The sequence below is a fragment of the Paramisgurnus dabryanus genome, chromosome 18, assembly GCF_030506205.2.
Source record: "Paramisgurnus dabryanus chromosome 18, PD_genome_1.1, whole genome shotgun sequence".
NCBI lineage: Eukaryota > Metazoa > Chordata > Actinopteri > Cypriniformes > Cobitidae > Paramisgurnus > Paramisgurnus dabryanus.
This window is the reverse complement of record NC_133354.1, coordinates 26088335-26108264: the sequence shown is the minus strand read 5'-3', so window position 1 is coordinate 26108264 and position 19930 is coordinate 26088335. Positions and strand designations below refer to the sequence as shown.

The following is a 19930-nucleotide window of genomic DNA, read 5'->3' as shown; positions in this document are numbered from 1 at the left end:
TGCAGTTACAGTTATTAATATGTTTGTGAATGCATTCTTTGCTTACATATAAGTATATAAGTACTTATATTTTTCTAAAATTGCATGTTAAATATACACACGAGGAAACGTTTTAAAGCTCGGCACCAATGTGCCACTTTGTAAAAGGGTTATGTTTTTCTTTTAATGTAGACCATGTAGACGTTTGCATATGATTGCTTATGCAAAAGAAACGTCAATAAGGTTGTATTTGTTAACATTAGGAAAAGCATTAGCTAACATGAACCAACAATGAGCAATGTATTTATTTTCAACTTTTATTAATCTTTGTTGATGTTAGTTAATGCCAAAACAGTTGTTCATGTTAGTTCAAGTTTATTGTGATTAACTAAAGTTACAACAACTTTCTGTATTAGTAAGTAATAAAATTTACATGAACCTAGATTAATAAATGTTGAAGTATTGTTCAATGTTAGCTTATGTAGGCATGGACTGGTATGAGATTTTGGCAACTAGTATGATGATAAAAATAGCACGGTTTTATGGTGTTGCTGTATTGCCTTTGCCACACTAAAATGTGTTATTTTCTAATGTCTGCATGTCTGCGAATACAAACAACATCTTTTGAATTGGAAACAATACATTTTATTTTAAAGCAATGTTCAACGTGTATGCCAGGTAAAAATAAAGCCTTTAAATTATAATATTCTTTAAAAAAAAGGAATATTTATAAAGTAATATTAAATGTAAACATCAAATCAATTAGAATTATTTTTGTGTAAACACAGCTCATATCTTAAAAACGGTATCACAAAAATGTTAGTTGGGGATAGTCTGTGGGGACTGTGGGTGAGTCTCTCTGCTGTCATTTAAACACGAGCGGGAGAAGTAGTGGGTTTAAATCGATGCAAACTAATATTATGTCAGAGTCCGCTGCTTGTTTTGTTAGTAAACATGCTGAACAGTGTTTTGTACATGTACAAGTAAGAGATTTATCTGATATTTCAATGAAATCAATAAAATAAGCTTGCACAACTTTCACACGCTCACAAAATGAAACTAATGAAAGACGCGGATAACAGCGCTTCAGTTGCAATGAAAGCCTAAAGATAGCGCTATACACTGTGTGTTGGCTTTAGATGTCAGAAACGATGTAAAACATTGTGCTCTGTACATCACATTTTGGGCTTTCATATCGAAAGGGTTTGAAGAATGGCAATATAAAGATATGCTTAAGCCATTTTCTGGAGATGTGTGTTTAAAATGGTTCAATATGGGTAAATGGTCCCATATTGAGTTTTTGCACGAGGGCGCCCTCTGGCTTTTGGATGTAGCTGCATTTCACCGTAATTCATTGAGAAGCATAACAAGCATCATCGGACGATTTATCGGCCCATCCCTAATTTTACACCTCGTCTTTAGCCTCGTCCAGAGCCGATCAACCAAAATGCATCTTAAAGGGACAGTCCACTCTTTTGAAAATATGCTAATTTTCCACCTCCCCTAGAATGAAACATTTAATTCTTACCGTTTTGGAATCCATTCAGCCGATCTTCAGGTCTGGCGGTACCACTTTTAGCATAGCTTAGCGTAACCCATTGAATCTGATTAGACCATTAGCATCGCGCTAAAAAAATAACCAAAGAGTTTGATATTTTTCCTATGTAAAACTTGACTCTTCTGTATTTACATTGTGCACTAAGTCCGCCAGAAAATTAAAAGTTGCGATTTTCTAGGCAGACATGGCTAGGAACTATACTCTCATTCTGGCGTAATAATCAAGGACTTTGCTGCCGTACTATGGCTGCAGCAGGCATAGTGATATTGCACACCACCCGAAAATAGTCACCTTCTATTGAAAGTTATCATTGCGCCTCCTGCAGCCATGTTACGGCAGCAAAGTCCTATGCTAAAAGTGGTAGCACTAGACCCGGAGATCAGCTGAATGGATTCCAAAACGGTAAAAATCAAATGTTTAACTCTAGGTGAGCTGGAAAATGAGTCTATTTTCAAAAAAGTGTAGTGTCCCTTTAAAACAAAGTGTGAACACTGCTTCTTTAAAACCCTTGTATTCGTTGAAACCGCTAACCGGCCCATGCCCAAGCTAATGCATTAACTAATGTTAAAAAATACAACCTTATTTGTAAAGTGTTTAATCATTTGCGGTGTGTTGTTCTGTTATAAATATGAACAGGATTATTTGTTATATTACAGCCATGGCTTGATTTAATCCTCTAATGTAACAGAGAATTGATAAATCCAGGATAGTGCTGATGAAGTAATGGGAGTCTTAAACTTTCTTATTGAGATTGAGATGGATTAACCTTCATATGTTGTCAAGTTTAGCTCCTCCGTTACAGACCCACCAGGATTTATTGTGTTCCCAATTTGCTTGGTGACCATTGATCAAGTATTTTAGCACATTGTACGCATTCAATTGAGTTATTAGGTGTACAGTTCAAAAGAGGACGATGTATTTCTGTCAGAGCCGTGTCTCTTGAAAATATTGGCTTGAGGCACAGCAAAGCGGTGGTTTTAGTGGATTTCAGCGGCTGTGGAATATCTCTTAGTGCACACCAGAACATGTTGGGGCAGAATGAGGCGTTCACAGTGGCTTGTCTCGAGGATTAGGGCGAGAGGCTGTTGTTTTGCTGTTTGAAAGGCTGAATCTGGGTGGAAAGGTTAGAAGATTCAATGATGAGAAATTGCAGGCTGTTCGAATAGCTGAGACGTGAATGCCTGTGCTCAGGGCCTCGTATTTATCTCCAGTTTGAATGTGAATTAAGGAGTCAAATTGAAAGTGGGGGCATGAAAGTAGGTGGCATTCAACCTTGCTCTATGGCACAGCAAGATAAATATCATATTGAGTTTTCATTAAAGAAATGAGACCAAAACAGCAATGCAGACTAGACTGAACCGGAGTATGACCTCAAGTCAACAAATGAAGATTCGGCTCGGAGCTGAAATATTTGTGTGGCTTTCCCAACATCAGTTTCTCATGTTTGCCAAAGAATACAGCGTTTGTCTTTAATTCATTATGCTGAGAGTTGATTTTGGAGTACTGGGCTACATCAAAGCTGACGTTTTGGTCTTGCAAACATGGCTTTACTTTGAAATTTTGCAGTGAGCTTTGTTCATTGTCTCTTAGATGTTGGTACAAGGATGAACGCCGCTTGCAGCATTGAATGTCCGTCACTGATACGTGCAAGTGGGAATATTCTGACCCTTCTCCCTCAGGTTAACACCCCCTTTAGTAAAGGATTGCACCCGGCCAAGACTGCGGTCTGTAGAGCGTTTAATGCTCTTGCGCTCTCGCTGTGCGGGGCCATGGGTTCACCTCTCATGACTGGATAGAGTCACAGGGTGGTCTGCCAGGAGCAATCAGGCAAATTAAGCAGAGTATTGGGAATCCAAGTGTGCTCAGAGCTCTTTTTCTCTTCTCTTGCACATCAATAACTTAAGTTTTCCTGTCTCTTACTTTTAAATATCACTGTTTGATTTATGAAACATTAGAAATGTATTTAGAAAAGTGCTTTTATGTAAGATAAATCGTTGTAGTCGCTGTTGACAGACAATATTGCAATAAAACTTTCGTTTTGAGGGATTACTAGCAATTGGGATAAAACTCCGTAGGGTTTGACAAAAAAAAAAAAAATATATATATATATATATATATATATATATATATATATATATATAGCGTCAGCTAAATGAATAAGTATATATCGAATGATATTTTGATTTAATCAGGATGCCCACTTGAAAATAGGTTAGGTAGGTTTATGTGGATTGTCCAAGCTTTTTAGTATAAATAAGCAGGGCAGGCATGGCCTAGTTGTCAATCACCCATCAACCTGATCCATTCTGGAACAGAACAAAGAGGCTGTTTTACACTTGGCATTAACATGCGTTTTCGTCGATCGGATCACAAGTGGACGAAGTTAATGCCAGGTGTAAACGGTGTTCAAAACGTTTTGAACGCGTCCACTTTCGACCACTTTCAACCACATTCAGAGGTAGTCGAAACCACTTTCGATCGGATCGCTTTGGAGTTGCGGAACGCAATGTGGTTGAATGTGTTCGAACCATAGATATGTATATAAAGGCTAGATGGCTCAAGGCAGAGTCAGCTGTGTCGTCACTTGGCGGCCATCTTAGGTCAGTGCTGCCATAGTGCTGCTCCCTGCTGCTGTGGTGAGTGACATACGCCAACTAAAATGCTCGTAACTTGCTGAATTCTTGACGGATTTACAAACGGTTTGTTTTTTTACAAACGTTATTAACGTGGCTATAATTCTGGATGCTTTAACATGTTTCATGAATTTTTTATTTATTTTTAGTATACGTATTCAGTGTCATAGGTACATCTTTGACGTTTATAACAAACCAATCCGTTTGAAAATCGGTAAAAAATTAAGCAAGTTATGGTCATTTAAAAGTACCTGCATCATTAAAACTCAATGCTACGAGTGAGCGAGCGCCCTGTCCTAAGATGGCCGCCAAAATGCGGACGTTCCACTCAATTGGCCATCAGTGCGGACGAGCCATCTAGCCTCTATATACATATCTATGGTTCGAACAGCCACACGCGACCGCCTTCTCTCCGCCCATTTATCTAATCTGAGGTATTAAACACTAATTTTACGTCTTTTTTTTTTTTACTTCTGCCGTGAACATACGGTGAACAGCGCTATTTTTAGCCTTTCATTGACAAAACTACTGCGGGTGTTCTCCGTAGTTTCGTTTTGAAAGCGTGAAAGTTGCGCGATCCTATTTCATCAATTGCGCTGAAAATTCAGAGAAAGCTCCAACAAATAAACGTTCAAAACACTGTGCAGCATGTATACTTGCTAAACAAGCAGCGGGCTCCGACATAATATAAGTTTGCGTCCATATAAACTTTTGTCCCGCTTGCGTTTGAATGACAGCAGAGAGACTCGCCCACCGTCTCACGGACCACCCCCTCACAGTAAACAGCCCCAAAAAGGCCCTTCCAAAACTGTTGCAACTAAGATGGAAACAAATAGTTTGGTATTATATTGTATTACATTAATATGTTTATGAATTAAATTACTGAAGTTGATAAACATGATTTTAACTGTTTGGCTATTAACAGCATCCTTAAATACAAAAATTTTAGAGCGAGTGTGCAAGTTTTTGATAACAATGCATTGTCATCTTCATGTAAACTACATAAATGCCATTGCCTATTTGTTAAAGGTGCCAAAGAATGCAAAAATCTGTTAAATTATTCTCTGATATCTACATAGAAGGTGTGTGAACTTTTTAAGTGTAAAAATTATCCAGAGATGGTTTTGCATGTCTATTTACAAACCTAGGATTAGAATGAAATGGTCTTTTGAAAGGGTCATGAATAGGGATGGGACGATTACCGGTTTCTCGATTAACCACGCTAAAATGTCCTGCTGGTTAGTATTATCGTTTGAAATTTAATTATCATTACAACCGTGTTTGATTAGCCTAGAAATCTAGACGCACCCTAGCGGCCGCAAAATATATTTGCTGCCAGGGTTTAGTCTAGGCACTCACAATACACTTAACAGCTCCAAAAACCAAAATTTGGTCAGGCCAATCACATTGTGTGTAGCGTCTGTGGGGCGGGCTTAACATGATGACGACAGAGCTGCAACGGTTCCTACTTGAAAACAAAGAATGGCTGCTGCTGCTGGCGAACAGCTTTCTTTTGAAGCGGCTTTGGCCGCGACTCTGGGGGACTTAGACTTATGTTTTTCTTTGAGAGAAGAGCAAATAACCCTACTGAAGTCCTTTTTAAGCAAGAAAGATGTGTTTGGAGTTTTGCCGACTGGTTACGGTAACTACGTCACCTTCTTTGTTGCTCTGATTGGTCATAGCGCTATCCTATTGCGTGCAGAGGCATTTTGAGGGACAACCTTATATCCCGCCCCTTGCATTGAGTCGTTTGTGTGAAGAGTTGCCAGACCTTACATCTTGATGTAGGTCTGGCTAACCAGGCTAGTGTTTGATTACCGTGATTTTGAAAACTCGCTGTAAATCCTGTCTAGCCAGAATCAGTTTGACGCAGGCATGCACATGCAACATGAAATTTTCATAACGTCCCATCCCTAGTCATGAATAATAATGTTGAGCTCTGCTCTTATTGGCTGTTTCACAGAGCAGTTCAATTTAGTAGCTCTCTGTGTGTGTAAACAGATCTTATGTTTGACTCTGTATCAGACAAAGATACGGAATTGAGGAATAATTAATTGTTTGAAGATGGTTAATGGACATTTCTGAGTGGTACGTTTTTTTCCGATATAGACCTGCAAAATGTAACTGTAACGTCTATAGTAGAACTTCAGCCTAAACGTTAGCATATAGCATTTACTAGCATATAGCGCTAACTCAGCAGTCACAACTTTGTCTTTAGCATTGTACATTGTAATTAATTGAATGTGTAATTTAATATTGTGGGCGAACATCTCGGCTATAACGTCACAGTTGGTGTTATGTTAAGATTGGTCTGTTTTCCAGTGGTCTTTTGCATGCATGAGGTTTTCCAGTGGTCTTTTGCATGCATGAGGTTTAAGAAGGAGGAAACAGTCGCGTTTGAGGCCTACGATATGTCTTAACCATGTACAGAAATCTTATTACTCATCTATGCCTAGATAAATACAGTTTTACATTCAGTTTCAGATTTATTTATTGTCATTGAACATAGATCCAACAAAATTAATGGGTTCTGAGATATCGAGCTATAAATGAAAATAATAATAATTGAGTTAAGTGCTCAATGTGTTTTACTGGTCCTATTTTAATGTTAAGAGTGTACTTTCAGTTCAAGATTAAATATAGCCAAGAATGTGTTCAGTTTCAGTTCAGTGTTTAACCTGGTTATTGCTTTTGGATAAAACCTGTTCATGAATCTTGTAGTACGTGTTTTAATGGACCTGTTTTACATTCTGTGGCACCTTTAATTCATGTTTTGTGCGGACCATTTACACTGCTCCAACAAAGTTTACAAAATTTTTCAGCTTTATAGTACAGGATCACTTGTAGTGATAAACCTACCTCATCATCTGTCTATAGAAAACTCCTTGAATAAGACCCAAGTTACATGATCATAACTGGATTGTCAGTTTTGTAGAAACACTTTACATATAAGGTACTTTCATATTTCAAGTTTTGAGCTGTGAAGTGCGTTGCATAATAGCGGTGTACTCAACTCATCAACTTTTCAATAGAAAATTGTTGAAGCTTCCTTTCCATTTGAATTCACTTAATGTCATCTCGCTGTGGTTATATGGATCTCTAGATGAGGTCAAGTGTGTGTATTATCAGGAAATCTATTTAATGAAGATAAGAAACATCAAAAAGAAACTGTTTAAATTTCTTCAAGCTCTGTGGAAGTCTGCATGGCTTTATCCATTTCTTATTCCTTTAAGAGTAGTGTGCTTGTGATGTACAGATCATGTTTAGATGTATAAGTATTCATGTGAAAAAAGGTTAGATATTCAAGGTTTGCAGATGATAAGGATTACTGTTGTAGGAACCTATATAGATTGGTAGTAGAGTGGGAAGATTGAAGAATGTTATAAGAAAAATAGCTTGGAATGCTTGAATTGGACTTTTGCTTTGCTATTGTGTAGAAATCAGGTCGATGAGCTTTAAAAGCATAGAAATAGTGTCAAGTAATAGTGTTTTTAAAGCTGTTCACATCCGACCACAGGCTGTGTTTTTTATGACTTGGTCGTCTTTGGATCTTCTTGGCTTCGCTTATCCAGGAAATGTCTGGTTTGTTGCATAACGCTTGTGCTCTCCTCCCTATGTATGATTAGTGCTCATACTTCTTTAAGTTGATTAGTTGACATAAAATGTTGACATAAGACAATTGCTCATCAGTAATAAAAGGCATTGTTGTATGAAGAGTGAATGTGTAACCTGGAGGCTGTTATTAAAATGGCCTTTTAAATGACAACGTGTATTTCCTCATTTCCAATTGAGGACCTCGGATGCAAAGCTGTTAAACGCAAGCTCTGTCAAAAATGAGATGATGGTATTAAATGAATGCTCTCGGCACGTATAATGTTTATCAAATACATTCTCTTCAAATCCGCCATTAGGTTGTCAGACACGAGTATGTTGTCAGAATCCACTAAACAGCACTAATTTACAAGCAAACATGTCAGACGCTCTTGCATCTGAACTCCAGAGTAATTTTTTTTCAAAGACACCTATTGTCCGATTTACGTTTTTACATTTCCTTTGGTGTGTGTGTTAGTTCATATTAAAGGGGACAGAGAATGAAAAACCATTTGTACCTTGTCTTTGTTGAATAATGGTAGTCTACCCGCATTCACAAACATACAAAAAGTGCTAGACATGCTAAACATCTCAGTCTCATAGAAATTCCTCTTTTAGAAACGTCAGCCAGAAAACGGCCCAATCTGAAAAACTGATGTTTATGACATCACAGGCATCTCACTGCCCCTCCACTTTAAAATAATTGGCCACATTTTTTGAGTGGCAGCAAAGTCAGCCAATCAGTAATGAGATTGCAAGTTAAGCCAGTAGGGGGAGCCAAATAGGTGCAAAACCACTTGTTTAAAATCCCCCACCCTAATAGAGCTATCTGAGAGAGGTTTTTAGGAAGCTTCTAAGGCATTACAGACCCAAACAAAAATTTTTTGTCTACATGTCACATCACAGAACAAGGATAAATACCCCGTTCAATCATTCTATGTCACCTTTAACGATGTGCAAAAGGTACAAACCCCAAAGTAAATGATGACGCAAGTTGTCGTCTCCAACGTAAGTCTCTCTTCTTGGACTACAACAAACACACGGATTGTAGGCAACTTCCTGGGATTGGTGATGTAGACAAGACCTACATTATCATAATTCCTCCCACTTTGGACTTACAGACTGTAAGTTAAGTCCTCTTAACAACCGAATCTTTCAAACATGGTAAGAAGCGTCACGTTTCCGGCTGACGTCAGAGGTGTTGATGCCAATCACAACGTATAGATTAGCTGGCCAATCAGGGACACAGAGCTTTTCAAATCTGCGCATTTCAGGAAGAGAGTGAAATCTAGAGCTACAAAAATGTAAGGTATGTGAAAAATTATGTGTTTTTAACCATAAACCACGCGAACACATTGTATTACACCAAATACACAAAAAACCTTGTTCTTTAGCAATGAAATGGGTGCCCTTTAAAGTAGTGATTTATAGGGTTGTGCCAATAGACGATACTATGTCTGTCAAAAATAGTCAGTTGAATGGCAAATAGGCCAGCCTTCATGATGATAGTTGGCATGTTTGCCTATTATAATTATTTATTATTATTATTATTATCATAATCATAGTTTCACTTTAACTAGGGTTGTGCCGATAGACGATATCATCGTCCATCGTGATGGTTGACTGACATCACGATGGAGAGACACCATCGTGATGCCACGCCCCCTCCCCACTCCGCTGCGAGTCGACATACACTTACTCTCTTCTATATAGACTATAGTTAACCTAATATCTTTGCGTGAATTGCTCTATAAATTAAATAGAAGACGTGAGACGTGACGTGTGTTAGTCTGTAAAAATATCCTGTCGGGCATTTGATCTTGACTAGGGATGGGCACGGATATTCGAATGGCAATAATAATTCGAATTTAAAAAATGCTATTCGAATGTTTGTTTGTTTTTAATGTGCCACCAAAGGGTAACAACTTATTTAATGCTTTTTCACTTCATCTATACTGTCTTTTACAGACTTAAATGTAAAATATACATGAACATTAATTTGTATGTATTTCTGATTGTTTGGCAATGCAGATTGCAGACGAATTTAAGTTTTTCCTTTTATCTCCGGGTTTGTCCCCGCCGCGCCGTATTTGGCCACTGGCTCAGTGAGGGCTCACGTGTTATTAAACGTGCTTCTCCGCCGCCCGAATCAACACATCATGAGAGATTTGTAAGCTTTCTGTTATAAAGTCTACTTTCTTTTTGTTAATAAAGAGACAGACACGGAGAACGAAATGAAACGGAGAACATTTATTATATGCGGTGCTCTTTCGAAAATGAACCGGATAACTGCACTTGGCAGTTTAAAGCAAAGCACCGTCTTTGTAAAATGTTGTTAAATTAAGCTAACGTTAGTAACTTTGCACAGTCAAAAATAATGTATCGAGCCAGCTTACGTTATTTGTAAAAAAATGTTAAATCTTTCTTTTCAATCTTGTTCAATCCGTCTGTTGTTTTTATCGGATAACCATCATCAGGAAGAGTTTTCTCCGCAGCACCGGCATTATTGTATCTAGTCAGAAGAACGGGCTTTCACCGAAGCAGGTAGGATAAATATGGTTTTCTTTATTCACAAATACGTCAAACTAAACTGAGAAGATATTTAGGCTATATGGCGACTGAGCAGTCGGTTATGTAGATGTGTTTTTTCGTTTGCTCCGGACTCTTGGTGTTTTGAGTCTGTTTAAATGATGATAGCCTACTTTGTCAAGTCCTCAAACTTTAAGCTTCGCAAGTCCTCAAACTTCGCTTAGATTTGGGGTTAGTGTATAATATTTGGTATAATATAATGTATGTAACATCAAACAGTAATGAATTAATACTAACGACCGACTTGAAACTAAGGATTTGACTAGACTTCGCTCCGCATTAAGTTTTAACGCATTTTTTTCTGAAGGATATTTTTAAGAAGAATTTAATATATATATATATATATATTTTTTTTTTACAATGTTTTCAACTTAAAATACATACATATATATATATACATACAGAATATAAGTTTAGCTTGCTGTGGATATTTCCTAATTATAAGCCTTCTGTAAAATTATGACAAAATGAAAAATACAAAACACGCATGTCTTAATAAACATAATTTAAATAAACGAATATTCGTTCTTTAAGAGCTTAAATATTCGAAAAATTAAATATTAAAAAAATTAGTAAATAACTGGAAAATGCCCATCCCTAATCTTGACATTGCTAGAATCTTGTCTTTTTACATGTTGTACATTTATCTTAAAATATTTAATTTTGTACAAGAAAACAGCCCATATTAATCATTTATTAGTAGCCTTTTGTAGTGTCTCGGGAGATCGTGCTCATTGTTACATTGAGGCTATACTGCACTGAAGCGGCAGATTAAGATATAAACCCAGAATTCAGGGAACGTCAAGAACAAGAAAACGGGAACAACACTCCGACCGAAACGCGGGATTTACATACACAGACCATGTTTAAATTTAGATGTGTCTGGCCCTGTTCACTTTGTCTAGTTTTAATAAGCTGCGGATTGAAGTGCTGGCTGCTCCCCGCGGTGCTGAAGACCCGCTCTCTGACTGAGTACTGGTGGCACATATGCACAGATATTTACGTGCAAAATTTGGAAAGCGCGGAGGAGTCGTTGGGTTAGTAAAATAATGAAATTATAGCTTTTAAATAGAAAAAAATATTTATGTAAAGAGATTAAAAGGTGCTTAAAAGTGCACAACTCTTCTTCAGTGGATTAAAGCTACTTTTTCCCCTTATGTGCAACCTTTAGGAAAGAGACATTAGTTGGGATAGTAAAATAACAAAATTATAGATTTTAAAGGCGGAGTCCATGATGTTTGAAAGCCAGTGTTGATATTTGAAATCGCCTAAACAAACACGCCCCTACCCCAATAGAATCTGGACCTTCTGTTGATAGACCCGCCCCACACATACGCAACCCGGCATTTGATTTGATTGGCTATAAGTGTGTTTTGGTAGTCGGCCCGTCTCCTTTTCCAAACCGTTTTTCAAACATCGTGGACTCCGCCTTTAAGTACAGAATAGTATTTATGTAAAATATATATTAAAATAAAAAGTGCACAACTCTTCTTAAGTGGAAGTAATAAAGTAAAATAACGAATAATAATTATAATAATAACGAAAAATTAAAATACCCCCCCCCCCCCCGCCTAACGATATCATCGTCCATCGCGATGGTTTACGTAACCATCGTCAACTGCCAATTTATGGGGACATCGCCCAACCCTAACTTTAACATTCCTGCATAACCCGCACTTGACATCAATGCGTATTGCATGCTATTCCTCACATAAGAGGGCTTGTAATGTACGCGTCTCTGACTATTCCTTGCACCTGAGCTTATAATGCCTGCGGCTCTGTCAATTCCTGGGACTAGAGAGGTTATGTCTGTGTAGGGGTTTAAAATCAGTGAGTGCGTTGTTTCCGCTCCCTGGCACGTAAAAAATTTCAGAGTGCCTGGTCAATGACATGCTTGGATTAATGGCATCATGTTAAAGAAGGTTGCGGTCATGACAGTGTTCCCAGCTGCCCTTATGCTTTAGTTTTTTTGTCCACCAATCCAGTGGCTTGTCGTAAATGAGTAAAAAATGAACAAATAAGTAAATGAGTAAACTCTTGCCCCCCTCCCGATACTATCCTACATCGCCGATTTTACAGGCTGAAGATAGGGCGATATCACTATGGGGCATATCGCCCAACACTAGCGTTTTAAGCCATTGACCTAAAGTTGGGCAAGTTTGTACCGAGTTCAGAAGTACACAGAACGGGATAATGACTTTGATAATGTGACTCCTTGAACTGCATGTTTAGTTTCATCTGCTGTCACACAAGCCTGCTTGTTATCAGACTTTGTGGGAATGTTTTGTTCCTTTAACTTTTATCAGAAATGTTGTGATATTGCAAAACACCCAATTTGGTGTTATCATATAGCTGCAGCGCCAGCTCTTTCTGCACAGAGATGAGCACGGTTTTCTACTTAAAATGACCTAGTTTAGCGTGATGTCAGTTGTTGAAAGGAACTGCAAGTAGATTGATTTCTGCACACCTAAGAAGAACCGTAAAGTCCCATGCCTGTTTTCCACTCTCCTCCGCACCCTGAGACCCTGCAATGTAATGCCATTTGCTACACCACTGCGTCACCAGTCCAGATTGTCCGCGGATACATGCTTGTTGTTTTACGGCATCACGTAGCTGGAATGCATTGTGAGTTGACAAGCGCTGTGGTGGTTTTGTCATGCAATCATTCTTAATAGCATGGAAAAACATCAGGGATTCTCTTTAAATCCAACGCTGATATGTTTCAGATGCACGCTATACAAGCAATTAACTCTATTGCTCCGCCATGCCTGTATTATCAAAGTAATGGACACTTAGCAGAATCTCAACCAGCTGTTTTTTCACTGCTAATCCTTTAATGTTGAGAGGAGTTGATGTAAAGGCATTTATTTTTCCTTTGAGTCCTGGATTTATCCTTAATTTCTTTTCATAATGCTCTTATCTTTAAAAGGACCAGCAGTCTTCGCTACCATTAAACTTGAGTAATTACGAGGTCCGACTAATCTTTCGAGTTTAATCTTTAGTATTCATATGGAGGAGGTTTTTCCTTTGGTTAAGCCAAATCCAATTAGAGAGAATGTTATGGATGTTTATAGTAGTCATTTCAGATGTTTAATGTGTTTGCCCCATCAAAATCGTGGTGACATTGAATCATTGGGACATTTGAGAAATTTGGAACGGAAAACGCAAATAAGGTCTGATGGACTTGTGAAGGCCACAAAAAGCCCTCAAGTATGATTAAATCCTGGCTTCAAATAAAAATAATTATTATTTATGTACCCTCAGACACAAATTATTACTCCTCCCAAAGAATTCTCGAAATACTTGCATACACCCTTAAATCACTTGTCCTCCCTCTCTTCATCCATTAAACTCTGTTGCTTCGTGTTTATCTTTCTTAGCCTTATGCTAAAGCGTTCTGCGAAGTAACTGATGTGCAGGCACAAGGTTGGGTTTCTTGTACTCTGTCACCCATTTCAAGGAGTTAAGAGATTGGTCCCACAGAGCTCTCCACCTGTGTCATCTGCCATGGGTCCGCTGCCCTTCCCGACAGCCCCTGTCCCCTCCAACAGAGACTCTGTCTGACGTGCTGGGAAGAGTAATTAATCTTTCGGAGGAGCCTGCCCAGCCGGGGCACCGCACAACAATTTGTCGTCTTTGCCAGGGTGTTGCCAAATTTTTGCCTGGCTTGATCTAGCCTTGCTCTCCTACTGCTGGAACCCGACACCGAGCAAGCTGTCGCTTCGCCTCTCCGTCAACATGCCAGTGTTTGTGTTCGATTCACCCAAGTATCAGCTTCTCGTCATCTGAGCAGGGCTACATCAGCAGCTGGCCGCTTATCTCTTGGCACGTCTGAGACACACCATTTCATTAATAGGTGCCAGTGTTGCTGTGATCACGCCTGGACTTCAGATACACATGGAGGTCCTCAGTGCACTGAGCTGGGAATAAGCTGGTTTTAGTCGAGAACTAGTACACACACACACACACACACACACACACACACTATTCGGATGGCATTAGTTTTACAGGGGGACCTCCTGCGAAAATTGTGCTTCTCAGAGGTCCTCTGTGTTTTAATCCCTTCCGAAACGGCCATGTCTGTGTTTTCCTCTCACGACCTTCAGAGCAAAAATCCAGAGCAATTTACATACTGTTTTTCGCCAAACTTAGAGGTCCTCTGAGAAATTGAATCCCGTCTGAATGCAAATGTCTGTAAAACGCAGATTTTTTTGTGTTTTGGTCAACGTGATCTGCCGTAAGGTCTTACTAACACGTGTATATTATACTTTATGCATCCCATTCATTCAGACATGTATGTTTTTTTCATTTGGCGGAATTTAATATTAAATCAAGATGACCCAAATCCCAGAATGGTAATGTTAATTAATGAAGATAATAAATTGTTATTAATCATGATTTCTTTCTTTCTATGAGTTTATTATAAGCAGACAGCCTTTTATATAAAACACGTAGGCTTCTTTTAGTAGGATTTGTATTTTGTATGTTAGAAGTTATTTTGATTTAGTTAATTACATTCTTTAATAATTTTTATGTAAAGCAAAATTTCAAACATCACAATTCTATCCACAGTACATGATCTTCTGCAACGACCAAACGCACAAAACGGACACTTTCACCTCTGGTATAGCCTGTGCATTTTAGTCCAGTTCGAATCATTACATAAAATCACAGACGTCGTGGGGGACACGTTGAAATGTCAGTTTGAAAACAAATCCCATCCGAATAGTGCTAACCACAAACTTTTATTTTATATGCATGCGATTAATCGTGATAATTGGTTTGACAGACATAATTTTAAATTTTTCATATACTTGATATTATTTAAATGAATTATTACAATTAAAAAAGATTTTTCCAATTACGATGTTAATCTAATTTTGTTGTGCTTTAAATGTAAACGATAATAAAGGCCTGTTTACACCAAGGGCTATAAAATAATTAAAAATCCATAAAAATCTTTTCAAATTTAAAGTCTTTATGCATTTAAAGGAGACACTTCAGAATTATGAATTCAGAAAATTATGACATAATTTTCATATTTGGGTGAACTATAAATGCGTTGCGGTCAAAAATTTGGGTGCACCTAACTTTTGTGCTGGTGCACCTAAGAAAAAAAGTTAGGCGGACCAGTGCAAAAGGTTAGTCTAGAGCCCTGCCATGGTTGGATAATGCAGATTAAGGGGCGGTATTATTATAACAAGATCCCCTTCTGACATCACAGGGGGAGCGAAATTTCAATGACCTATTTTTCCACATGCTTGCAGAGAATGGTTTACCAAAATTAAGTTATTGGGTTTTTCTTTTTTACATTTTCTAGGTTGATAGAAGCACTGGGGACCCGATTGTAGCACTCAGATTTTCATAGTATAGTATGTCCCCTTTAAAATGTAAAAGCACAGTGCAAGCTTATAGTAAACACACCATTATCCACAATTAGTCTGGATGGTGTTATTGTCATTGTTATGGTTATTTTTGGTGTGAACGGTCATACTTTAGTGTAAGTTTAAGTTCTGTACAGTATGTGTACTTATTGATGTGTAAGTATTTTGAGTATATATAATGTAAAAAAAAAATGCTTACCGATATTTCTTGATAGTTGTTAAATCCCATAGCTATGTCTGTAAAGTATTAACTTTTCCGTAGGTTCCTTTAAAATTGTGCCATCTGGTGAAGTGTTTTTTTGTGTGTGTGTTCCCATTTCTACAAGCTTGCAGATTGAGTTCATTTAGAGAGATCAGACAAGATTCTCAGTAACTAGCCCATGCTGGGTTAAGAAGGCCTGAACATTTCTTGACAGATGGACGACATTTGGAACGAAAAGCAACTGCTTATGCTTTGAATTTTTATAAGCTGCTGGTTACAGGTTGGAGTGTGAAATGCACATGACTGTTGTTGTCTGCAGTTTTTAAGGAGCTTTACAGACAGTTTCTTCATGGCCTGTTTTTCATCGGAGGAGTTACAGTTCTTTAAAACGTTCATGCATGTTGAACTTTCTCTTACGTTATTTTTTCAGTTCAATGTCGATGTATTGCTCTTTGAGATCGCCTGCGTTCTGTGTAGCCAGGATGTGTTTGCGTTGGCATGGATTTGCTCTATCTGATGTGGTCACACTTGTCTTTGGCATGGCTCCGCAGGGGCTTTGCTCTGCTGGCAGCAGTAACAATGCTTAGAGATCGAAGTTTCTTTGTTTCAAGAACGCCAGCACAGAGCGAGAACTAATGTATTAAATGCTCTGAGCTGAGAAAGCTGCAATGGTTCAAACATACCTGCCCATTTTTATTTTTTTATTTTTTTGTGCAGTCCAGCTGAACAAAAAATGCCACAGAGCTATAAAACTTTAATCTGTGTGTGATCCTCTAATCCAGTAGGCGTAACTGTGCAGTTCAGTGCCATTGCAGGTGGTTGCTGTTGACGGCATCGGTATTGCCTCAGCATCACTGATTCCAGCTGAACGAACCATGCCAGGAAGTCGGGTTAAGCACATTTCTGGTGTTTACTATAGGTGTGACCCTGAATAATCGAAGATTCAATGCTTTGTAAGAGAAGCCTGATTCGACTACCAGTCTCACATTTGAACCATCGCAGATGTGTTAGGAAATGAGGATATTTTAATTTTGCCTGTAAAAGGGTGCAAATTATTTTATTTCACATATAACCGCTTTCTCCCAATATATATTATATATTTAGGAGTGATAGTCGACTGATCAGTAGACTATAGGCTATAAGATTCGTCAATTCTGATTTGAATATCGTCCAGTGCTATGTACTTATGTTTGGCATTTAGCACTACATATTGCAAGTGTTAACATTTTTGTAACCTATCCTTCAGGTTGTATTCGATTATATGAATACAACCTGAAACCATACGGCATTGATTTGTGTTTGGTGGATGGACTGTAAACCTCATAGTCTTGCACTAAGGCTTTTTAGGTACTAGAACATTACAGACATTTGGGATGGGCCTTTCGAACATATAGTTGTGCCCATGGAAACCACTATGAACGCCACTGCAACGTGATGAAAATCAACGTGAAAGACCTTAGCAGTGTTTCCCACAGATCTGAAATTTACTTGTGGTGGTAGATGGGGAAAAGGGCGATCATTATTATCCACCGACAAAAAAAGGTCTACTATACATGTAACAAAGAACTAATAATGTGTGACACAACACAATACTTTGATTTATAAAACATTCATATTTATTTCACATTATAGTTCATTAATCTAACCACCCCAAACTTTTTTTGCCATAAACAAAGCTGACACTGTTTGTCAAAGCACCACGAAAACACTTGATGTTTTTGCACTGATATATGAAGCAATTTGATGACCCCTTTTATCAAACTCAATTATATACAATACTATGTATACTATATAGACAGTGCAGGTCTATAGATTATAAATGTGACTGATGTTATAATGTTAATAACTTCTATAAGATGCACTTTTACTGCTTCTGCTTTCTATTTCTCTTTTGCCGATTAAAAAAAGCAAGTTAATCCACTAATTATTTCAGATTTAAAAGTCTACTTGCTGTCCCGATGACAGACTTTACATTACAGCTTTGCGTTTTTTATATCCTGAGTCAGATAGAGCTTTGCTCATTCAGTATTAGCACTACTTTTTGCTACAATCTCTGTGCAAACTGTTTAGATTTTAGTAAAGATATTGTCTATTGAAAATGAAGCGGCGCGTGGTCGTGACAAGAGCCAGTTGCTATCTCCATAGAATCCGGAGGCACGCTAAAACAGCACTCGAGCTTTAGCGCGGTAGCACTCACGGCCGTTCTCCGATCGACTCGGGTTTTACACACAATATTAATCAGACTTGGGACCCGAAGTAATGAACTAGGACCGACCCGGACCCATCTGACCATTTAAAATATAAACCCGGAACCGTACGGGTCCCGCGTCCTCAGTGAAGAAAGACCTCTAATGGTAAAACTCTGCTCAAGTTCAGAAACATGAAAGGATACAATGTGACACTGAGGTTGCTTCGCGTCGCGCCCAATTCATTGAGAAACAGAGAGCACGTGAACGGACACTCAACCGGAGAGACACAACGTGCTTGCACGCAAAATGAAGCCAACTTAGATGCTATAAACACATATGCACATAAGCATATGCGACCATTTTGGTCGCAGTGTGTTCCCTCCCTGGCTGCTCCGTATGTGCTGCTGCAGTTGATCCAGTTTGCCGCGCTGGATGATGAGTTTATGACGCGTGCATCATCTTCACGGTCACCCGACCCCCACCTCTCTCTCGCGCTCTCTCTCTCTCGCTCTCTCTCTCTCTCGCGCTCTCTCTCTCTCGCGCTCTCTCTCTCTCTCTCGCTCGCTCTCTCTCACGCTCTCTCTCTCTCGCGCTCTCTCTCTCTCTCGCGCTCTCTCTCTCTACAAAACACGGGTCATCCAGTCGAGTTCAGAAAATACGGAAATTCGTAAAGTGATTTTTTTTACCTGGGCGGGTCGCAATTTACCTGGGCGCAGCGCCCAAGTAGAGCCTATGTATGGGAAACACTGCTTAGCAACACCCTGTCAACCCTTTAACAAATTACTGTGGTAGTGAATTTTGAACAGACAAGCAACAACCACATTTGATTCGATTTGCGTTCAGTCATGTTCATTTTTTAGCATCAGACGTGATGCTTTGATTCAAACTGATGGGTGTACATACGTAGGTTTTGAAATGTCAGAATGCAGGGTTGGGCTTTTCTCTATTGAAGGCTACTGTTATTTGTCTCTCACTTGTCTGAACATGTTTTGTGTATATGAAAGGGTATTAAAAATGGAACGCATCATTCTTTGCAAATGGAAGATTGATGAAATGTCATTAGGTCATTCTTTGGTGGAGCTACTACTGCGCTGTTTTGTTTTCCCTTCAGGCTGCCGCTGCCTTTTGTCCCCCGCTTTTGCTTGTCTCACTGCGGCCACGTTTTCTGCATCAATGTAAATTTTTCAGACCGTATGTTTGCATCAGGCCTGGTTGGGGGAAGGTGGGGGTTGCTTACTGTTGGCATTTTTGGTGAAAAGCAGGCGCTCAAATGTAAATATATATTTTGCATAAGTATTGAATGCATGCTTTACGCTTGTATATTTTTACATTTGCCTCATTGCAATCGGTCAAAGCACACATCAGCTTCTTTATAAATTTTTGTTGTTAGTTAACTTCAGCTTTTTAATATTTTAATAACATAATTTGGTACATACATGGTCATCTGCTGCATAAGGAATCATTTTTACGTACAGTAAATGAGTGAAGAATTATGCGCCATGTTTAGAGATTTTCACTTGAAGGATGACAAAATGTGCAAAAACATTAAAGAAGGGACCAGAATATGATTTTTTTAAAACAACTGAGAACTCAACTCTAGCAAAATTTCCATAGCAAAGTTTGTTGTAGGTATTGCATAGGCAAGTATTTTCTTCAGAGTATCTAGTTTTGTTGTTCCACGAAGTCATGTTATTGGTTACTCGGTAGGGCTGGGACAATAACTTGTGCGATTCTGCTTGCTATTCTTCTCAATGAATTATGGTAAAATGTCCCTAACCCAAAAGTCAGAGGGCGATCTCTCGCAG

The 19930-nt window shown here is 38.5% G+C and overlaps 1 protein-coding gene across 3 annotated transcripts in view; it reads left to right on the top strand.

The window, feature by feature from the left end:
• Nucleotides 1–19930, top strand: part of ndst1b (N-deacetylase/N-sulfotransferase (heparan glucosaminyl) 1b) — a 107062-nt gene that overhangs the window by 1047 nt on the left and 86085 nt on the right. The gene's annotated exons all lie outside the window — the stretch shown is intronic.